General features: G+C 34.2%; 1 protein-coding gene across 16 annotated transcripts in view; it reads left to right on the forward strand.

The window, feature by feature from the left end:
- Nucleotides 1–21,586, forward strand: part of LOC145690457 (putative palmitoyltransferase ZDHHC24) — a 292,920-nt gene that overhangs the window by 11,723 nt on the left and 259,611 nt on the right. For 11 of the 16 annotated variants that reach the window (XR_014132232.1, XR_014132220.1, XR_014132222.1 and 8 more), the window contains exon 2: nt 1,800–1,895. The gene's annotated coding sequence lies outside the window, so the exon portion shown is untranslated. Of the gene's footprint in view, nt 1–1,799; nt 1,896–13,327; nt 18,338–21,586 lie in introns of those variants that run through there. The other 5 variants (XR_014132226.1, XR_014132218.1, XR_014132224.1 and 2 more) reach the window with 1 other exon arrangement.

The following is a 21,586-nucleotide window of genomic DNA, read 5'->3' on the forward strand; positions in this document are numbered from 1 at the left end:
TACGAAGTTGGATATGTTTGGAGTCTTTCTTGACGAGCTTCACTACCCAAAAGGAAAACTTTAATGGAACTGTTGAGTTGTTTCGTAGTCTTGCTAGAATTTGTCATTTTTGACAAGAACGAGTTTTGTTGCATATGAGGCAAACTGGAACAGCTCTAGGTCTATCAGGCAGCGTAAAACAATATTGTTCAATTCATTCAGTCAAAAACTTCTTATTTTCACTATCAACTTTACGCTTTTTAGGATCCATATTGATGAAGAAAGAAAGAGGATAGAGAGAAACGCTATGAGCCTAACAACAATAAAACAAATTAATAACATCTCCTTACGAGATCGCAACAACTACTGACGAAGTGACGATAAAATTCGTCTATTTTATTTAGATTCGTTGTTTCTGCCTGAAGGCAGAAATACTTGTAATATTACAAGTAGTGTAAAACTGAGGTCTGGAGAGAAGCTCAGGATAGCACGAATGCTAGCTATTAACACGTTGACTGCATGTGTATGGAATTTCATACACACGGCTCTCGAGCAGCGCCGCATGGTTTTCTATACACAAACAATATATTTTATTTCTGTCGCGTTTGTCTTACACGTGTGTGTGCAATTACATACACATGGCTTACAAGTCGTGCCTAAAATAAAGATGAAAACAAAGTATTACTAGTGAACTGTTGATGGTAGCGCATAGGTGATGTGTGGTGGCAGTCAAGGCGTTAAATTCAATTTTGAATGCTTGACTCATGTTCAGAGTAATGGACGAGTATCGAACCAAAGATAGCAGAGGTGAGGTGAACGGAGTCAGTTCTCTCCCTCGTTCTTCCTGTTTGAATATATTGGAAGCTAATCACCTTCCAAATCTGAATTTCTTTAAACGTATTTCAGCGATATTATTATTATTTTTTTTATATCTGATTTAAACCATTCGCTGAGCCAAACAATACGTTTATTGTAAATATTATTAACGTGTAACAGTTTCGCCAACTATCCACTTGGCTTCATCAGATACTATCTTTACCTTATTCCGCTAATTTTATTTTGCAAGCGATTAGAATTTGTATAATCTTTACCCTATTAATGGGGCCGTGGTGGGTCGGTGGTCGAGCGCTCATCTCTGGTTCGTGAAATCCCTTGTTCAATCCCAGCTCTCCGCAAGTGTTCTTTGTGGTGTACAAACACTGTGTGCATAGTTTTCCCGTTTTGTCTAACTTCTTTGATTCCACCATTTCGTTCATTATCATCGTGTTCTTTGAGTTTCACAGCATAATCTGGAATGTTAACTGAAAATAATAGTAATAATGACATACATATTTCCGAAAGGCCAGACCTCAAGAACCACTTTCGCAGATCACAGTTTGAGGATCGTCGCTCTAGATGATAGTATTAAAACAATAACGAAACTGAGTTAACATATTTAGCAATAATTTACATTGCAGTACGTGTACGTACCGCTACTTAAACACTATAAACTCATCTATTTAGTGCTCTATATCAATGATACATTGGCTATAATTTCATAAATTTATTTATTTTTCCTTCTCCTGTCACCTTCATCAGAGCAATTAGAGAGTTAAGAAGAATGAGATAACAAGTAGAAGCAATTTTCTCATTAATTTACGTTCCGTAACACCTACAGTTTACATCATCATCATCATTTCTACATAGCTCATCATTTGTGAATGATCTGATCAAGGTAACAACAAACCTGTCCTGAAATCATAAAGAACGCAACATAGGTATATAACTCAGTAAGTGTGAATAAAGGCGTACTGATGTATTTTGTATTTTTGTCTTTCCAGTAGCAGAGGTGGCGAAAGGTTGAAATTAAATGTAGAGAGCCAAGAGATTCATAGCATTATTAGTGTACCCATTGTTTAAAGAAGCGAAATTCATAGGTGAGCTACAGCTTTCTTTTATAAGTTAGGTTCTATTAAAAATAAGCATTGTGTCAAGAGTAATTTATCTTGGAATCTGGAATAGTATTATATGCTAGTATTAATTCTAATTTTCCACTTATTTCCACACACCATATCAAGGCATTTTTTTTCTTTTTTTTTCTGTTTTGGTATTGTATGTAACGTCAAGTGGAGATTGATTACGTATCGTTAAAACTTAACTACTATATCAGTTTTCAACTATATAAAATTAAAACCTATAGAAGTATTCCTCTGTAACACCTGATTTCCGTGAATGGTAGTCCAGATTAGTGCAGGCAGGTAGTGAAACATTTTACCGTGATAGCGTCGAATGTTATTGAATTTAACAGATATTTAAAATTGAGGATAAAGCAAGAAACTATTTTTTTTTTTTGGTTTTTTTTTTTAAAAGAAAGAAAAAACTTGCCCGAGATAAAGGTTGCCAAATGCCGGTGCCATTTATCACTTGCGAATTTCGGCAAAATATTAAGATACTCTATCTCTGGAGGTATTTTGTTGCACTTTGTTTTATTCGAAACATGACAATTTACTGATTCAAATGATAACCTCCATTTGGAAATATTTCGAAGTTCTCGTGACTGTAGTAAAAATAATATATATATATATATATATATATATATATATATATATATATATATATATATATATATATTTCCTCAAAAGCACCAATCAACAAAACTTTCATTTTGTAATTGTTGATCAGTACCATAACTACATGCCTTGAAAAGCAGTACTTCCACTTTCAAGTTGGATAGGGTTAAACAACTGAATCCTTGGTTCGATTCCCGATGAGAACACTCGTCGATAACAGCAAGCCATTCTGAGTAAGGTTCTCCGTAGATTTTCCTAATTCACTCAAGGTAAAAGCCCGGTATTACTTAATATACAGACCCCAGGCCAGTTCCTTCCTTCCTTATTCCTTTCTTCCTTCCCCCTTCTCCGGATAGTGTGCTCGCTGGGAGACGTTATCTCTCGTATGTGACGGGTTTAAGGTCATAGATGACGTAATGCCCAGAAATATATAAATGTGTAAAATAAACAATTGAAGATTTTGCCATACATTAAATTAGTTTCCGTTACCACATTGTCATGTTGGTCTTACGAAATCAAATTCTAGTCTTATTTGATGTGGCATTTTAATTATGTACAAAGATAAGTAACAGACATAGCTTTCAAAATATATATGTAAGTTTCAAAACATATTACAGGTTCCAAAGCATGCCACTTCTGTGCATAGTTCAATGAAATAAAATGTGTTCAACTGCATCATTGTCTTCCTTTGATATTTAATGATGGTTTCCTGTTAAACGAGTAGGAACTGAGACATCTGGAATCCTTGGAACATCGCTAATTGGAAGTGATGACTAGTGGTGTTGTTATCTTGCAGGTGGAAATCTATATTCAGCAGCCGATCCATGCAGTTGCATAAAGTTTACATCGACAATTTCATTTAATTCACAACTGATATTTGTAGCGTTTGCAAGCCACCAGTCACGATCATACATACAGGCCACAAACATCCCTCTTTATAGGGTATGAATCTGAATATTCTCCTTCCGTTTCTGAGATCGTGGTAGAGCAAATGAAATTTCTTCTTTCTTGCTCTTTAAAGTTCGTGTAATGTAAGTTCACTCACACTGTGAGTCCGGAGATGTGACTTCTCAATTCCTTTCATAGTGATGGTGTGGTTTCTATTTTCTGCTGGCGAAGTTCTTCAACTTCTTTAGGCAACAGGATGTAGACTGTTGATATGCATGACTTGTCTGCATTGTGCTGTTGTTGCAATTTCTGCAGATATTTATGTGTATCTGCTTTCGTTTTCCGTTTCCCAAGTTCGACAATGAACTTATTAATGACAACAGTTTTCTTAATAAGTTTATCTTCCTCTTATATTGCACATGTAACCTCAGAAGAATCACCTGCTATGTTTTCCAGACCAAGTTCTGTAAGGCAAGACCTTTTCCAGGGCAGTCACCACATTACTGAAATAAACAAGTCTCTCATTGTGTATCACAGACTATTTACCGACTTCAGACATGCAATCAGGATGTCATATGTCACATATTCCAGTAAGTTCTTCAAAGTTATGTGGTTGTGGAACCACCCACTCAGGTCGTAGTGCATATAATTTTGATCTTCCAATATAGAGTACAGAATATTCGTTTTTCTATATGGCGGAAGTTTCTTTAATACTTCATGTTATGTATCGTCTCACTTTCACCACATTCTCCTGCAACTGTTTAGAGATGGTATCCTTTTCGTTGGCCTTCTGTCGAGAACAATGCCACTTATCTTCCAGATGAAATAACTGTGAAATTTGACCATGTTATTCATTCACAGGGTGACCATATGGAGATTCGGTTTTCCAGTTACTACTTTTGCATATCGCACATTTCTTGTTTTATCCATCATGTATCTTCCTGCAGATGTAATGTGGTGCAAAACTTGTACCCTTGAAAGGGACACTGAGGTAATTGTTAGACCGTGCATCGTTTCATTATAGGATCCACACGATTCTACAACTGAATTGATGTTTGATATAAATTCCCAAGTTGCATAAGGTTCTTTTGGTTCATTTTCTTCTGAGGATGATTTTTACTTTGAAGAGATTGATCAGTTTTGATTTTGTGTACTCACCCACAGCTGCAGTAATTTCGCTGTGCTTCATTGGTGGCTTACAGCTTATGATTTCACTGACCATAGTTTCTTAGCAAGATTAACACCAATCTGTATAGCTGACTGATTTAGGTAATGTAAGTCTTCCTCTGCAGATACAAAATTTTCATCGTCTACACGATGAGAAACTTCTTCTTGTTCAGTTAGTGTCATTGTTAATATTCTGTAAAACATTTAGAACACAGAGTCATCACTGGAAACATCTTAGCTTTGAAACAGAGTATTGAAATGCACATTCTTATTCCCACCCTGAGGAAGGATTTTTTCCCGCTCTCCTATGGCTCCAGTCGGAAGACATTTCAAACGTAGTCCTTTCCATAAAACACCCTACAACTCGGTGAATCAGCAGAATCCTCATAAAAGCTTATAGGTACTATTGGACCAAAAACTTGGTGAGCTCTTTGTTTGCCAGGTGACAACTGAACTGTAAACTCATGTGTCTATTCTCCCTTTTACATGCTAGGCCATACACCGAACATTCTATTACATTGTGGAATTCTAGAATATCCTGTGACATTCCAGAATTATCTAGATGGTTCCAGAATGTTCTAGAAATTTCTATTAAATTCTGAAATTATCTGGATGATTCCAAAATATTCGGTTTTTTTTTTTTTTTGTATTCTGGAATAATCTGGATAGTTCCGCATTGTTCCAGAAATTCGTAATTTGAAAGCTTCTGTGTGAAAGAAATTCAGAAGAATAAAAACATTTACCCAATTCCAACATTAATTTATTGTTTTTATTCCAATACATAAAGTACGTTGGTCCGAGAGTGAATTGTTTACAAAACCATTATGAAAAATTCCAGAATCAAAGTGGCGTGTTCTCATTTTCAGGATACGTAGCACCTTCGAGATACAGCTCTTGTAAAATTCTCAGAATTTTGAGATTGGTGTTTCTAAAAGAAAATAATTTAGAAAAGTTTAAAAAACAGCTATCAAGACATTAGCGGAAGTTGAAACATGAACATTGTTTGTAAAACCTGTTTAACTCAAAAGAAAGAGTTCTCCTTGTTATAGAATGTAGTAGTGTATGGTACTGATCAGCAGTTTAAAAAAAATCGGGAATGGCATTTTTGAATATTTTTTTTTATTAAAAAAAGTCAAAAGGCTGTGCCAGAGAATTTAAACCATATTTCTAAACGGAGAGTATTATTTGAATCAATAAATTTATTATCTTTCGAATGAAAAAAAAAGTAAGAAATTGAATTTACGCAAGAAATGGCCCCCTAGGCACCATATTTGGCGGCCTGTATCTCGAGCCTGGAATTTTTTGAACAAAATACAAAGATACGGGTTTCTTACTTTGTCTTGAATTTTAACATCTGTAAATTGAATAACACCAGTCCATCAAGGTAATCCCCTGCCTGAATTGATATGCACTGTCGAATGGTCGAAAAAGAACTACATATGTTTCATATTAAAAATATTAGTTAATTAGAATCATAATTTTATTATTATTATTTTCACCTAGACCTTTCAGGTAGTGAACAGAACTAAATATGTATTTCACTAATTAATGGTAAGTAAACAGGAAGGATCTTGAAATAAGAATTGAAGCTTTCCTGGCGGCGATTATTATAAAGATGTTTTCGGGATATCAGCCAGGTGAAGTCCGACGATAGGAAGGATCTTCTCAGAGCAAGAGGCAAAATGCCTAGAAAGCTGAATAGTGAAGTAGGAGGTGAACTGACAAGGTCAGGATGGAAGCACAACATAGAAGTAAATGTGAAAGCATAGAGAAATTAGGAAAAACTAAGAAAATACTAGTAAATGTGTCGAAAATTTTAAATCAATAGAAAAAAAAAGTCGGTGGAAAAGAACAAATATGATAGTTGAAAATAAGAATGATAAGATATTCAACGAGGAAGAAAAACGTTCGATTTGCTGAAAGAAGTATGTATCGAGGAATTTTCTGGTTGTAGGAACAATGTGTTCATTGTATTGTTGAGTTTTACTTCTGAAAGATCTGCCCTCTAGCTAATGGAAGTTATGAGAAAGTAATGGTGAAAGGACAACATAACATACATGGCCTAAGCTAAATTCGAAACCCGGACAGACGTCTTATGATCGCTCAACATTTCAGTTGACAATAAATCGTGTATCCCAGGTGTTAAAGATGAAAAGTAAGTAAGTGAGAACGACAGGTTTACGATACCTCTGCGATGGATTAATCCAAATACTTCGGGACTTAGAAAGTAAGAGTGTAACTGAAATATATTGTATGCATGTTGAGTGAATTAAGAATTTAGGAAAAGAAAGCAAATGGAAATGTATACAAGATCTCTTCGTAGTCGATTAGCTAAGGTGCATGCTTTCTGTATCTCGAGTGGTGGTTTGGAACCCATTAGGCAGTAGAAGGTACTGAAAATGGACGTTAAATACCAACCAACCAAGAAAATGGGGAAAAGTCCAAATGCTTTTTTGCTGACTGTGACTATTCCGTCTGTGGAAAAAAGAAACTCATAATGATGCGAGGAATACGGTGTAGTGTAACATGCAGAGGAAATTGTACTTCGAGTATTGAATAGGAGACATATACGTGAATAAATGAAACAATTGACGAATTACAGTTTTGGGTTTACAGGGGGAAATAGCACAACAGGTTTCCGTTAAGTAATTGATAAAAACAATTATCGGAAAAGGGAGAAACAGACGTTGTGCATTAGTAGCGCACTCAAACGGGGTTACAGGGTTTTACCAACCCCTACCCTTTCTACACGATAGTTGTTTTTTTTTAAAAAAATAATAATTTACGATATTAAGATTTGGATATAAAAAAATCTCGAATGTTCTGAATCAATATGAACTTGTATGCTTGAACATCCCCCCGCCCTCTGTTGATATTCAGTGTACTCCATTGTTGTGCGTAGTGATTGAGAAAACGCTGAGCGTGAATATTGTGGTAGGAGTACTAGTAAAGGGTGGGTTGGAGTGGAATGTATATAAAAGAAACACTATACATGAACCAACTGTGAGATTTGAAAAAATGGCAAATAAAATGTAATGGAAAAATGTCCATTTCTCCAGCAGCGCTCTATATATCTGTAAAAAGATGTAGTTAAGAGTAATCTGCGTAGGAAAAATTATATTAAAAGTAGAGTCCAGGCATGTAAATATATGTAGAAACGATTTATATTAATGATTTTATTTACTCGTATTTTTTTACCCAAAGTTCTTATTTTTTTTTCATTAAAAATCTTTCGAATCTCTGCAATACGATACTCAATCAATTTTAACCGAAATTGTACTTATCTGAGCATTATATTTAATTGGGAGTCATACAAATAGTCCTTTTTCACAGTGCGAGATTTTTTTTTGTTTATTTCATGTAGCCAGTCTAAAAGACGATTTGGAGACTGCGTCTTTGACCAGAAATAAAATTGTGAGACGACCATGAAACATTAACTTAATTCAGTCATTGTTCACACGGACATCCTGCGATTTTTATTCTTATTTATGTAGACCAACGATACTATATATTTTTTGGATTTTTTAACGCCTTATAAAAAGGACTATCCGAAAATAAAGCCTTATATTTCCCTTATCTTTGCAGGTAAAGGCTCCAACCTTCAGGGGTAGATGGGAGTTTATGAGGTTCGGATCTCATGTTAAGGCTTAACGGTTAAACTATAGGTCTATGTCTCATATAGCCTCGGTGATGAAAGAGACGTTAAACTTCATGTAACAAACCAATGGTTTTCTCAGCAAATTATAGTACTAACCACCTCTCTTTTTCCCATTTGAAAAATATAAGATTATTCCAAAATGAAGGACACCATTGAGTATGCATCTATAATACAGGGTGTCCAATATACAATGCAACCCGGAGTTTGGGATAGTAGAACCTGAAGTGATACATGAATAATGGTTATACCAAAATGAAGCCTTGCTCATGCATATATTTTTAAACTAGGAAGCAACGATTGAAGTACAGTAGGAACCACACAGTGTTGCTAGATGTAACCAAATGTGTATTTTTTTTTTTTTTTTTTTGCAAAACATGTAAATTGACTCATAACTCATACGTATGGATGTTCTGTGGTTAATTTTCAGTTTGTTTAGTTGGAGTAGCTTGGAAACTATGGAGCAGAAAGAAGAATTTTTCATTTCCACCGATAACAAATCGGATGAGGCCTTTGTAAGGGGGAACTAGGAAAATAGTAGTTTTCATAAATTAACACACTGAATTTTCAACTTTGCTGATGTTTCAGTGCATCAAAAGGTGTGTTAAGGATCTGTCTACATTGTGCAATTCCTGAAAACAATGAAAAACAAACTTTGATATTATTATGATAAAATGTTTACTTATATGCACCCGGCAACACTGCTACAATCAGAAATGAGTCACCAGCTGTACAGTGGATGTTGAGAGTGTCCCCTGTTTTGATTCAAACACTGGTTCACACGTTCCACCAGGTTGGCAGCAACTTTACGAAGATTAGAAGTGTTAATGTTCTCATTGGCTCTGCGAATGTTCGTTTCCAGGTCTTGAATAGTTCGAGAATTGGTCTTGTATACCTCTTGCTTTAAATACCCCCATAGAAATGAATAGCAGTAATGCCGGGTGCATGTAAGTAAAACTTTTATCATGATAATTTAAAAGTTTGTTTTTCATTGTTTTCAGGAATTGCATAATGTAGACAGATCCTTAACACACCTTTTGATGCACTGAAACATCAGCAAAGTTGAAAATTCAGTGTGTTAATTTATGAAAGCTACGATTTTCCTAGTTACCCCTTACAGAGGCCTCATTCGATTAGTTATCGGTGGAAATGAAAAATTCTTTTTTCTGCTCCATATTTTGCAAGCTACTCCAACTAAGCAAACTGAAAATTAATGACAGAACATCCATACGTATGAGTTATGAGTCAGTTTACATGTTTTGGAAAAAAAATTGATTTACACCTTCGGCTACATCTGGCAACACTGTGTGATTCCTAGTGTACTTCAATCATTGCTTCCGAGTTTAAAAATATATACATGAACAAGGCTTCATTTTGGTATAACCATTATTTGTGTATCACTTCAGGTTCAAAAGTTCTACTATCCCAAACTCCGGGTTGCATTGTATATTGGACACCCTGTAGTTTCCTTTGTCCGTATCTGTGATTTGTATACTACATCGTTCTTAGCACTTAGCTTTCCAATTAGATGGCTCGTTCCACACTTTTGGAATACAGTGCATAAATTATCACTTTATTTTGCATTGGCAACTTTTAGACGTCTATCTCAAAACCGTCAATACAGTATAAGAAATCTCTTACAAAGTTTCTTTCCTTTTGAAATGCCATATAAAGATCATAGATCAGATGTAATACCACCGTCTGTCCATTCCATTTCGTAAAAATTTGGACTTGTATTTTAGCACGAACCTGCATGTGTGCTACCAATTACTCTACTATTGTTTTTCTTTTTTCCTTCGGTGTTTTTATTTTTTTTAAATTGGAAATATATTACACTTCACTTGTTATTTATTATGTTAATTTTTTGTATTTTTATATTCGTCGTTCCTCTGATAATTTATGTAATATTGAAATTCTTTCTCTTTCTCTCTCTCTCTCTCTCTCTCTCTCTCTCTCTCTCTCTATCTCTCTCTCTCTCTCACTCACACACACACATATATATATACCTACCTTTCAACTCCTCGTCTGGAGACAAACATTGCAGTATGTGGCAACGTCGCAAATAAAGAAGCATAGATTAGATCTATCAATCTATCAAACAGTTATTTCGATTCTTTTCAGATGGCAGCTAAAGTCGATATTGATTAACACTAGCATCACTTATTAGTGTAGCAATCGATTCAACTGCTTGTTGTATTCGTAGAGCAATGCTGATGGCTCCAAGTTAACCTGCGACCTTGCCACATCGTAAAATTTTGATTTCCTATAGCGCTGAAGGAGACCCCGGAGGGCGTACCATTATATAACATTTTCGCTTTATTTTGGCCTGTAGAATATTGCTTTGTGGTACGTAGGTGCCATTTTTAGAACACCCGATATATATTTAAAGTGTTTTAAAAATGGTGCCCACGGACACACACTTTTGCCTAGTGCATCTTTTCTAGGAACTGAGATTAGCCAATCTTGTTCCCAGTTTGACCCCGCAACTGTAAATCCGGGCCTTGACTGGTACTGTCTGTCTCACAATTGATTTTAACTTATTATTAAAGGCATCAACTAAAAACTAAAACTATTATATAGAGTCTAAACTCGTAGGTCGTTTGGATAGCTTAACATTTATTCTTAAATCCTGAAGTTTCGCGACACATCGTTTGGCAAAGCCCGTTTTATGGAACTCGTTCTTAGCGGCAGAATCTAAACAACAGTGGTTTCAGTTGTAATCCTTGATTGGAGTATATGATTCAGAACCTTCTTTCAACTCTCAGTGCATATCTCAGACAGCAGAGTTTCCTTATGATATTAAGAGACATATAATTCAGTAGTTGTTTGTATAGTCATGTCTGAGAAAATAGGAGATGGCACGGTGACTTAATGGCAGATAACTTACCTCTGGTGCGTGGGATCCTTGGTTCGATTTCTCGCCAAATAAGTTTATGATGAATAACATCATATCCGTGAGTTTTCTCTGCGTACTCCCGTTTCCTCACACTTTCTCAATCCACCAGTTCTTCCGTCACCATTAATTTGCCTTAATCATCGTATCCCTGAGTCTAAAGAACATTTACGTGGGATGGTAAACTGAAAGATGAAAGAAAAGATTGAGAAAGCTAGTTTTTCTTCAATTTCAGGTTTCTTTTCCGTACATAACATGTTAACGTTGCACTCGACAGTACTAAAGTAAATATCCAGATCAAGAGATCGATATGTAGACTTGGTAGCGAGTCGTTGCATCGTCTTTTATCATTCTACAGTGGGAAGTCAATGGTTCAGTGCAAGATAGATGCAGATACTGTCGATGAAGTCTTACACTCTTTCGCCTTTGATGTATATGGTGTTGGATTCCATGTATTTAATGTATAGATTTTGACGCAGCATCCTAGATCACGCTGTCAGATGAGCTTTGAATACGTCGTGATTGATATACTTTCCATAACTTTTATTGAACAGTATTCCTCATTGAAGCATGACAAATATTGAAACCTGAACCTGTTTTGAAATATAGATTAAGTGAAGATATGAGACGTGTAGACATATACTGAAATAAAATTATTATTTTTTGTTGATCTAGCGATCCAATTATATAGAATTGAAATAGTGTTTTAATATTACAGGAACAGAAAAAAGCACTGGCGAAAATGGAGAACCATGAGTTAAGGCTTACTTTGAAACGAGTGGCAGATAAAATAGCATTTACACTTATATGTATCTTGATTCCACTGACAATTTTTTATGAAATATTCATTATATTGCCAGTCATGTATCCGATGTGGTCTTGTTGGTATACTATTCATTTTGTGTGTGGAATGTTCGTAGCGTGGAATATCAGCATGAACTATATTGCAGCAGTGTTGGTAGATACAAGCATATTCCGTACAGTTATAAGGGAATCACCAAACGAGGGATGGAAATTTTGTTCTATCTGTAATCGATGGGCACCACCAAGGTCATGGCATTGTAAGATATGCAAAGTGTGTATATTGAAAAGAGATCACCATTGTGTTTTTACAGGCTGTTGTATAGGTCATTATAATCATAGATATTTTATAGTATTTTTATTTTATTTGTGTATTGGAACTATTTACGCAACTGCATTCAATATTAAGTATGTTTATCTTAATCATAGTTATAGTAATCCAGTACCTTTTTTACAAATTTTAATGCCATTAGCGCTATATATCTTCGGATATGAAGCTCGTTGTGGTTATTTCCTGATGAATGTAGTTTTCCTCACTGGTATTCCTCTTGCGGGAGTCATGTTGTTGTCTCATGGAAAACTGTTGTTACAGGGTGTAGTGTCCTATGAAGGAAAACATAATATAACGGAGTACAATTTAGGTGTAAAGCAGAACATTAAGGAGGTATTTGGTGAAAATTATATAGCAGTATTTCTATGGCCATTTACTTCATCTCGTTTGCCTCATGATGGGACTGATTGGGATTCAATGAAATTGTCATAATCATGTGATCTAAATTGAAGTCTTTAAATTGATCCTGTATTACAATTTTATACATACTGAATATCATACTGTGTGCGTATTTTATAATCTATATTCAAATTAAATAATCAGTGTTATATTCTATTTGTATTTTGCAGTGTTCGTTACTTAAGACTTTTGGAATTTTAATATATTCGTTTGTAGTTAATGCAAGAATGTGTTTGTAAAATTTACGCAACAATTACTTATTTTAATACTGTTTCATCGTCATTGAACTCCAGAAATTGCCACTTATTATCATTTTAGCTTACAGTATTAGTTTTTAAAGCATCTTCGGTATTTTATTCTTGAAGCAGAATACCAAATTGACATATTTTAGCATGAGAAATGGTATTATTACAGACATAATCGTACAGTTCTGTTTACGAATGAGATTTCGGTATGTTGAGATAATTGCAGTACTGAACGAGAGTATTTCTCTCATTGTGACTACGTTAAGAAAGAAATTTATACAAGTAACTTTTCAGCCACATAAAAATGTGAACTTCATCTAAAGATTTTTTATTTATTTATTTGTGAGCATTGAAAAAGCTTTCTGTAACTTCATATTTGTAGTAAACGTGTCCCTACAATGATTTGTTTTAATATTACAGGAGGAGCTAGCCATCATGAGAATAAGGAAGAATATTTTTCCAAAAGCTGCAACTGATAAAGGAGCTTTTCTGTTTGTTTCCTTAATGATTCCGTTAACTTACTGGTTTGAGTTGTTTGTGGTGTTACCGTCGACGTATCCTCAGTGGTCAGTGTGGTACATTATTCATTTCTTATTGGGCACTTTCTTAATGGTAAACATCACGAGCAATTTCGTGGCCCTGATAGTTACTGACACAAGTATTCGCGGTAAGATACTTGTAGCAGATTCTAAGTGGTCTTTCTGTTCGGTATGTGAAACGATGGCGCCTCCACGATCTTGGCATTGTAATATATGTAATACATGTATATTGAAAAGAGAACATCATTGTACATTCACAGGATGTTGTGTGGGACATTACAATCACAGATATTTTTTTATGTTTTTGACGCACCTGTTTGTTGCAACAGCCTATGCTAGCTACTTTAATAGATCGTTTTTGTGGAATAACTTTCAGTTTCATGGTTTCATGTCTGTATTGAAAATTGTTTTTCCACTTGCAATGCTTACATTTGGATTTGATTTGTCTCAATATCAATTATATACATTAATTAGTGTTATAACTTTCGTTGGAATGTTTTTCACCGCGGGTTTGTTGTACAATCATGTGAATTTATTAAAATGCGGTGAAGTTACATACGAAAAGAATCACCATATTAAAGATTATGATTTAGGAGTGAAGCAAAATATTAAAGAAGTGCTTGGGGAGAAGTGGTTTCTTACTTGGATATCCCCGTTTATTATATCACCTTTACCCCATAACGGTATTACTTGGGACACAAGGGAAACGTGGAAGAATAAAGATCCAAAACAGAGGTGAAAGGGAAGTCGTCAGGTTACTCAAATTATTGCAGTGCTTGTGTTGAGTTACTAATTTCTCTGTGTATGTCGTTTTTCTTTTTTTTTCTTTTCTTTTTTTCTTTTTTTTTCAATATACAGTAGGAAGGTATATTATTATTATATCATAGAACATGTTAAATTTTGGTCCGAACGTTTTGTTGTTGTTCTACGATACTCTTCTCTTTGATTGTACCTCTGCATATTGCATATAATGGTATGCAATTGTTTACAGTAATGTATTTAAAGAGTTCTCTATAACTTCAATTAGCTATTCATATCTGTAAAATTTTAGTATCATAGTTATTAATGAAATGTGCGTTTTTTATTCTCCCAGAATTTTGTTAGGTCTTTATGTCCAGCTATAATACATTTTACGTCATAAGTAATTTGATACCTAGAGGGAAGGTAAAGTAGAGTGACATGTTATATGTATGTAAAGCTTTAAAAGTAATTTGATTTTGATTTCGATGCACCTTTTACTAATATCCACATGTGTAATAATAATTTATATACCCAGACATAAGTAAATAACGCGACATCCGACAAATAAGTGAGTTGGTGGCTCTTATTGTGTGCCAGTCCACAGAAGGAACCATTCCAAATGCTCTAGTACTCTTGGGCAGCACTTCAACAATACGTGAAAAAAAAGAAAGAAGAAAAAAAAAAAAAAGAAAAAATATTACAACCTTGGAACTTGAATACACTTGGTATGCACATTCGTGATAGTCGTTGAAAGAAAGAAAAGTTCATTGTGTGTTTCATCCGTTTTTATAGACCATAAGATTATTCTGCGTCCACCTACTTTTGAATATCTTTTGATAAACAAGCTAAAAATTAGAATTTTATTGTTTGTCTTTTATGAAAGCCTGCTAACGCTAAGCGTACTAGGTGTAGTGTAGTAGGTTGTTAAGTGTATATTAAACAAGTTATTTTTTATGTATTAAGGTCTGTTAATTAAGAGATGATGTGTGAGTTAGTGTATGGAATTGTTTCATGTTTGGCGATGATACTTTATTCTATTATTAGTTTTGACAAGTGAATTAAGTTCAATACTGATTTCTTTAGTTAATTTTAGTAATCTAGTCTACTTCGTAATATTAAATAGCATTATTATTAATGTGATTTTGGTTTTGTACTGATAATGTGTAGCTGATTGTATTTCAATGTTTTGTTAAGTATTGTTATGGAGACTAAAAAGAATCAAAGTAATTACCAAACTCACTGATGGTATAGTGCTTACCTGTGACACATGGGATCCCTGTTTCGATCTCAGCTCCCACCAAGTGTGTGGGATTTGTCGTGGACGAAAATCGTGTTCGTGAGTTTTCTCGGGAGTTTTTCTGCTTCCTGCCACTTATTCCACCATTACACACGCCTGCAAGTTTGAACTTTTGGAATGTTTTCTAAGGTGTGATCACGAAGTACTATGTATTTTTTGACGCTGATTTCAAAAAGCAAGACTATCTCTTATCATGGAAGGATTTACCGCTCAAGAAAATAATTAAAAAAAAAAAAGAAAAAGAAAAAAGCTATAGTAAATCCATGTATTTGAAGAAAATTGTTGAAATTACTGTTTCTTGTCACATTTTCTTACAAAAATTTATTCCAGACTGTTGCATCAGCTGAAAGATTTCGTAGAGGATTTGAAACCCCCCAAAAAAGTAGAAGCTGGAATGATTGTGAATGTAAACAAATTGACTTGAAAATTGGAATGGTTTATTAGTTTTTCTGTTACGTTCAGCCTGGAAATGAATTTACAGAATGATTTTTTCCCAAATCACACTGAAGGTAAAAAGTTATATTAAGCACTCACAAAATAAACTACTGTTTGTGGTGACATTTTCTTTGACGTTCCATACTTCTTTTCGAACTTTGTGCTGATTTTCTGCTGTGTATTACCTCAGTACACCATCCAGCACTTACTAGTCATCGTTGAGGAATCCCAACGACTTTGATACCTTCATTCCATGTTTATATCCTGGTGAAATTATTTATCCAATTTTTCAGTCACGGCACCTAAGTTCTCACGAAAGTAATCCAAATGAGAGTTTAAAAAGTGTAATTTGAAACTAATTGTTCATCCCAAATTTCTCTATTTTTCAATATTTTCGACAATTGTCTTGTAGTTTGGATCTCTGTTATTTCCTAAGTTTGGTGTTACATTTTTAAATGAGTTCTTGCTCCACAGTTGTTACAATTTTCTGAATTATTTGTCATTCTTAAGTTTAATAATATCTGGTCCAGGGTAAATGCTTTCTTTGAGCTTTGCTGCTGATAACTCTGAAAACTCACTGCAGATACATTTAAAACATCCCCTCTTCTTTTGTGTAAGGCCTTAACAAATTGTTTCATCAGTACGAGTGTGATGCGGAATGGTAGCAACAACACTCTGTTTTGCACAATCAAACATTCCTGGAACACAGTTTTATTTCCAGTTTCCAGTGATGACCTTTTGGGCCACTTTCCTTTGTAACCTGTGTTCTCTATCTCAACTGTCCAATTGGCATAAAACACGTGGATACTTTGGGGTCGTCCACATATTACGTAACGCAGCAAAGAGGGGGAGGGGTTAAAAATTGATCAAAAATAGCGTTATCTAGTTTGTGGACGGACTCTTTGTGTATCCTCCTTGTTGTCTGGTATCATTGATTTTATTTTTAAAGCCAATTCTTCCGTCATCATTATTTCGTTTTAATTATCGTTACCCGAGCGTAAACGACATCATCGTTGGACATTAAACTGAAAAATGAAGTAAAAGGCTGAGAAAGTTACAATTATTACCTTTTAATAAGATTTTTTTTTTCCGACCCAATTGCGAGTATTAAATTAACATGTGAGTGTTGCATTCGGTAGTACTAAAGAAAGGTCCAGATCTAGAGATAGGTGTAACGCGTCGTTACATCGTCTTTTATCCTTCTACAGCGGGAAGTCAATGGTTCAGACCAGAAAAGGGGCAGATGCTGTTAATGGAGTCTTAATACACTTTCATTTTTGATGTATATGCTGTTGGGTTGTATGTATTTGATGAAGTAGAATTTTGACCAGCATCGTAAACTAGTTTAGTTGAGATATTTCATGACGCCTTGAAGTGAACACGATGGTACTTTGCAGACGACCTGATTGATTTATTTTCCATAACTTTGATTGAACAATATTTCTCATTGAAGTATGACATTCTTCAGAAAAGTTAACATTGAAATCTAAACATATTTTGAAATATAGATTAAGTGATGATATGAGATATGTAGGCAGATACTGAAAGAAAATTATTAATTTTTGTTGATCTAGGGAATCTATTATATAAAATTGAAATAGTATATTAATATTACAGGAACAGAAAAAAAAAATGCTAAAATGGAGAACCATGAACTAAGGCTTACTTTGAAACGATTGGCATATAAAATACCATTTACATTTATATGTATCTTGATTCCACTGACAATTTTTTTTTTTTTTTTTTTTTTTTTTTTTTTTTTTTTTTTTTTATGAAATGTTCATTATATTGCCAGTCATGTATCGGATGTGGTCTTATTGGTATACTGTTCATTTTGTGTGTGGAATGTTCGTAGGGGGAATGTCAGCTTGAACTACATTGCAACAATGTTGATAGATTAAAGAATATTCCGTACATCTATAAGGGAAGCACCAGACGACAGATGAAAATTTTGTTCTATCTGCAATCGATGGGCACCACCAAGGTCATGTCATTGTAAGATATGCAAAGTGTGTATATTGAAAAGAGATCACCATTGTGTTTTTACAGTAGGGTGACTAGACGTACTGATTTTCACAGGACAGTACTGTTCTTCAAAGAGCTGTCCTGCGTGTTGCAATGACATCTAGAAAATCAAGAAATGTGTTTCTTTTTCAAAATGTCCTGGGAAATGTCCTAATTTAACTTTAAATGCTTTAATGTTTCATTCTTTATTCACAACATTTCGAATCACAAGTACTCTTTTTCTAAATGATCAACCGCTGTGCTTTTCAACACTCCTCAGAAGGAAAATAATCAACGAACCATTGTTTTACAATACATTGTTTTTAGTGAGAAGGCCTTGTTGAGATGTCGGTAAGCAATCTTATTTCAAGTTACGATCGTGATGCCAAACAAGTTTAGTAGAAGTTCCTTCGTGCCGGTCTAAATTTTTACTCATTCCGTAAAATAATCCCACGCGCCGAAAATCGGTAAAAAAAAGTATCATTACCCCTATATGAAGTTTAACTGTATGTCCATAAAAATAGACCACAAACACCAATATTAATTACCTGTCTAATCAATTATAATACAAATGAAATTATATGATTATATTATTATTTGATTATAATACAAATGATTTTGATTCGCTCATTAGCAGGGTGGATTGATTTAAATCAGTCTGATTTAAATCACGATTTAAATCAAGATTTAAATCACTTGATTTTTAAAATAAAAATCGTTGATTTAAATCGAATTCCTAAAGAAATTAATTTAAAGTAAAAATAAGTAAAATCCCGTTTCTGTTCTGTTATTTCAATTATGGAAGTTAATAATCATAATACAATGAGACTCAAATGTACAGTATACTATGAAAACAAGTGTCATGCAGAGGATGATTAGGGAAAATCCCGTTTTGAACAGGTAACGGAGCAATCCTGCTTTCTTCTTTTCGTAACATTGGGTTTGGGTTTTAAAATCGTTAACTATTCCAGCGGAGAAATCATCATCGACATTTAAGACGAAAATTATTTTTTGTGCGTGTGTTTGTTCCCAGATAATAGTCGTGTTTAGAGGGGTCCTATCCCCTCTCCACTTTTTTAATTTTATAACTTTAGGCGAAATTTATGTATGCTAGTTCTGAGTTTTTAAAAATAGGCCCCTGCCAAATATCAGTAACTTGTGAAAAATAAGTGTCTTTTTGATAAACGTTGCTGTACTTTTTCCTTAATGCTTGACCTTTTATATTATATCACCTTTTTTTAGGTGATAAGGTAGAATTTTCATTATTCAGTTGAAAAAGTACCAATAAGGCTTTTTAATTCGTTTTCTTCAAGACTGGAGGCATTTTAGAACACGTTACACATGCTTTCACGCCATTCTGCGTTGAGGCATAGTGTGTGATGACGTCATAAATTTAAAAAGATATTTTTTGTTATGCGTATTATTTTTTTGGCGGGTTACATTTTGCATTCAGAAGACTGAAAGTTTGCACACTCGTTCAGTGCACCCCTTAATAATTTTCAGGTGTTTTCAGATCTCTGCGTGGAAACAGCGGGGTCCAGAGGGGCAAAAATGTTTAAAAAAGGATATTTTTAACACAAAATAGCTTTTTTCGTGATTTTCCCACCTCAGACGGAGATATCTGAATGGTACCGTTTCAAAGACTGTTCTATTCTGAAGAAAATTATGTACGTACTATGCTCCTAGGATAAATAGGGATGTCTCAGGAAACTGTTACCTGAGATCCTGTTTTGTGCGGGAATCTGGGGTATTTGGCAATATTTTTCGCGGGCTTACTTTTGCACCTAGAAGATTAAAATTTTGCACATTTACTCAGTGCACCCGTCAGTATTTTTCAGATTTGTTTCAGATCTCTGCCTTAAAACAGGGGGAGGGGTCCACAGAGATAAAAATTTAAACAAAAAGGATATTTTAACAGAAAATTCCTTTTTTCGTGATTTACCCGCCCCAGATACATGATGGAGACATTTGAAGGGTACCGTTTGGAACTTTGTTTTATTCTGAAGAGAATAATGTACAAATCATGATCCTAGGATAAATAGGGATGTCTGAGGAAATTTTTACATTACATCTGGGGCATTAGGGAATGTTCTTAGCTCATTGTTAAATAGTTTCCTCACCCTTACTACTCAAGATAGAAGCTTGAAATTTTACACACATTTAGTACACCCCTTAGTATTTTCCAGTTGATTTTGAGATCTGTGCGGTAACACAGGGGAATCCAGAGGGGATCAAAATTTTTTTTAAAGTATAAAAAAATGCTGATTACTCTCAAAATTTCCCGCTTCTGGGACATGATAAAAAAAATGTGAATGTTACCGTTTCAAAAGCTGTTCTATTCTAAAGAGAGTGATGTATGTACATGATCCAAGGATAAATAGGGATGATGCTGTAGCTTCTTGACTGAAAGTCTATAGTTTACCTTTAAAAAGAGCCATAATTTAAAAGGATTAAAAAAACATTGTTTGGGATTGATATAGGTTAACTATTGAGGATAATTCAAAATTCAACCCTAATACTTTCACTTGAATGGCATAATTAGCATTTAATATTAATTCCTAATGCTTTTTCTTCAGTTCGCGACTTGTATTATACGAGGAGAAAGATTTGATTTAAATCAAAAAAATCGATTTAAATCAAAAAATCAACAAAAATGATTTTTTTTAAAAAAATCATGATTTTTTTCCACCCTGCTCATTAGCGACTTCCGGTGCGGAGTATTATTGCTTCCTTCAATAGTGCTATTTGTCTAAATACATTAATATGAACAGAGAGGGCGAGGTACAGCCTGAGAGAATTCTGTATAGTTTAAATGTGACTTTTTTTTTTTTTTTTTTCGTGATACCTTGAAGACGGAAATGTATTCTTAATACAGAACTACAATCTCTACGCATTTATTAAGAAAGGAAAAACTTACAGTGATGTACATTGTGAAAAATGTTCAGCTCAGTTTTCCATTGCCAACAGTGGAAAATCTGAAATTGAACATTATCTAAAAACGACACAGTAGGCTATCATATACTGTTATGCTAATGTCCTACTTTTCATAATCTCGTCACCCTATTTTACAGTCTGTTGTATAGGTGAATATAATCATCGATATTTTATAGTGTTTTCAGTTTACTTCTGTGTTGGAACTATTTACGCAACTGCATTCAGTATTAAGTACGTCTGTCTTAATCATAGTTATAATAATCCAGTACTTTTATATATATATAAAAATTTTAATGCTATTAGTGCTATATATCCTCGGATACGAAGCTCGTTGTGGTTATTACTTGAAGAATATAGTTTTCGTCAATGGTATTTCTGCTGGGGTAGTCATGTTGTTGATTTATAGCAAACTCTTGTTACAGGGTGTAGTAACCTATGAAGGAAAACAATAGAACGGAATACAATTTAGGTCTAAAACAGAACATCAAGGAAGTATTTGGTGAAAATTGTATAGCAGTATTTCTATGGTCATTTATTTCATCTCGTTTGCCTCATGATGCGACTGATTGGGATTCAGTAAAATTGTCATAATCATGTGATTGAGATTGTTTTTTAAATTGATCCTATATTATTATTTTGGCCATACTGAATATCACACTGTGTGCGTATTTTACTATCTGTATTTAAATTAAATAGTCTTTGTTATAGTTTATCTATATTTTGCTGTGT

This window comes from Thermobia domestica, chromosome 7 (genome assembly GCF_964235325.1).
Source record: "Thermobia domestica chromosome 7, izTheDome1.hap1.1, whole genome shotgun sequence".
Lineage (NCBI taxonomy): Eukaryota > Metazoa > Arthropoda > Insecta > Zygentoma > Lepismatidae > Thermobia > Thermobia domestica.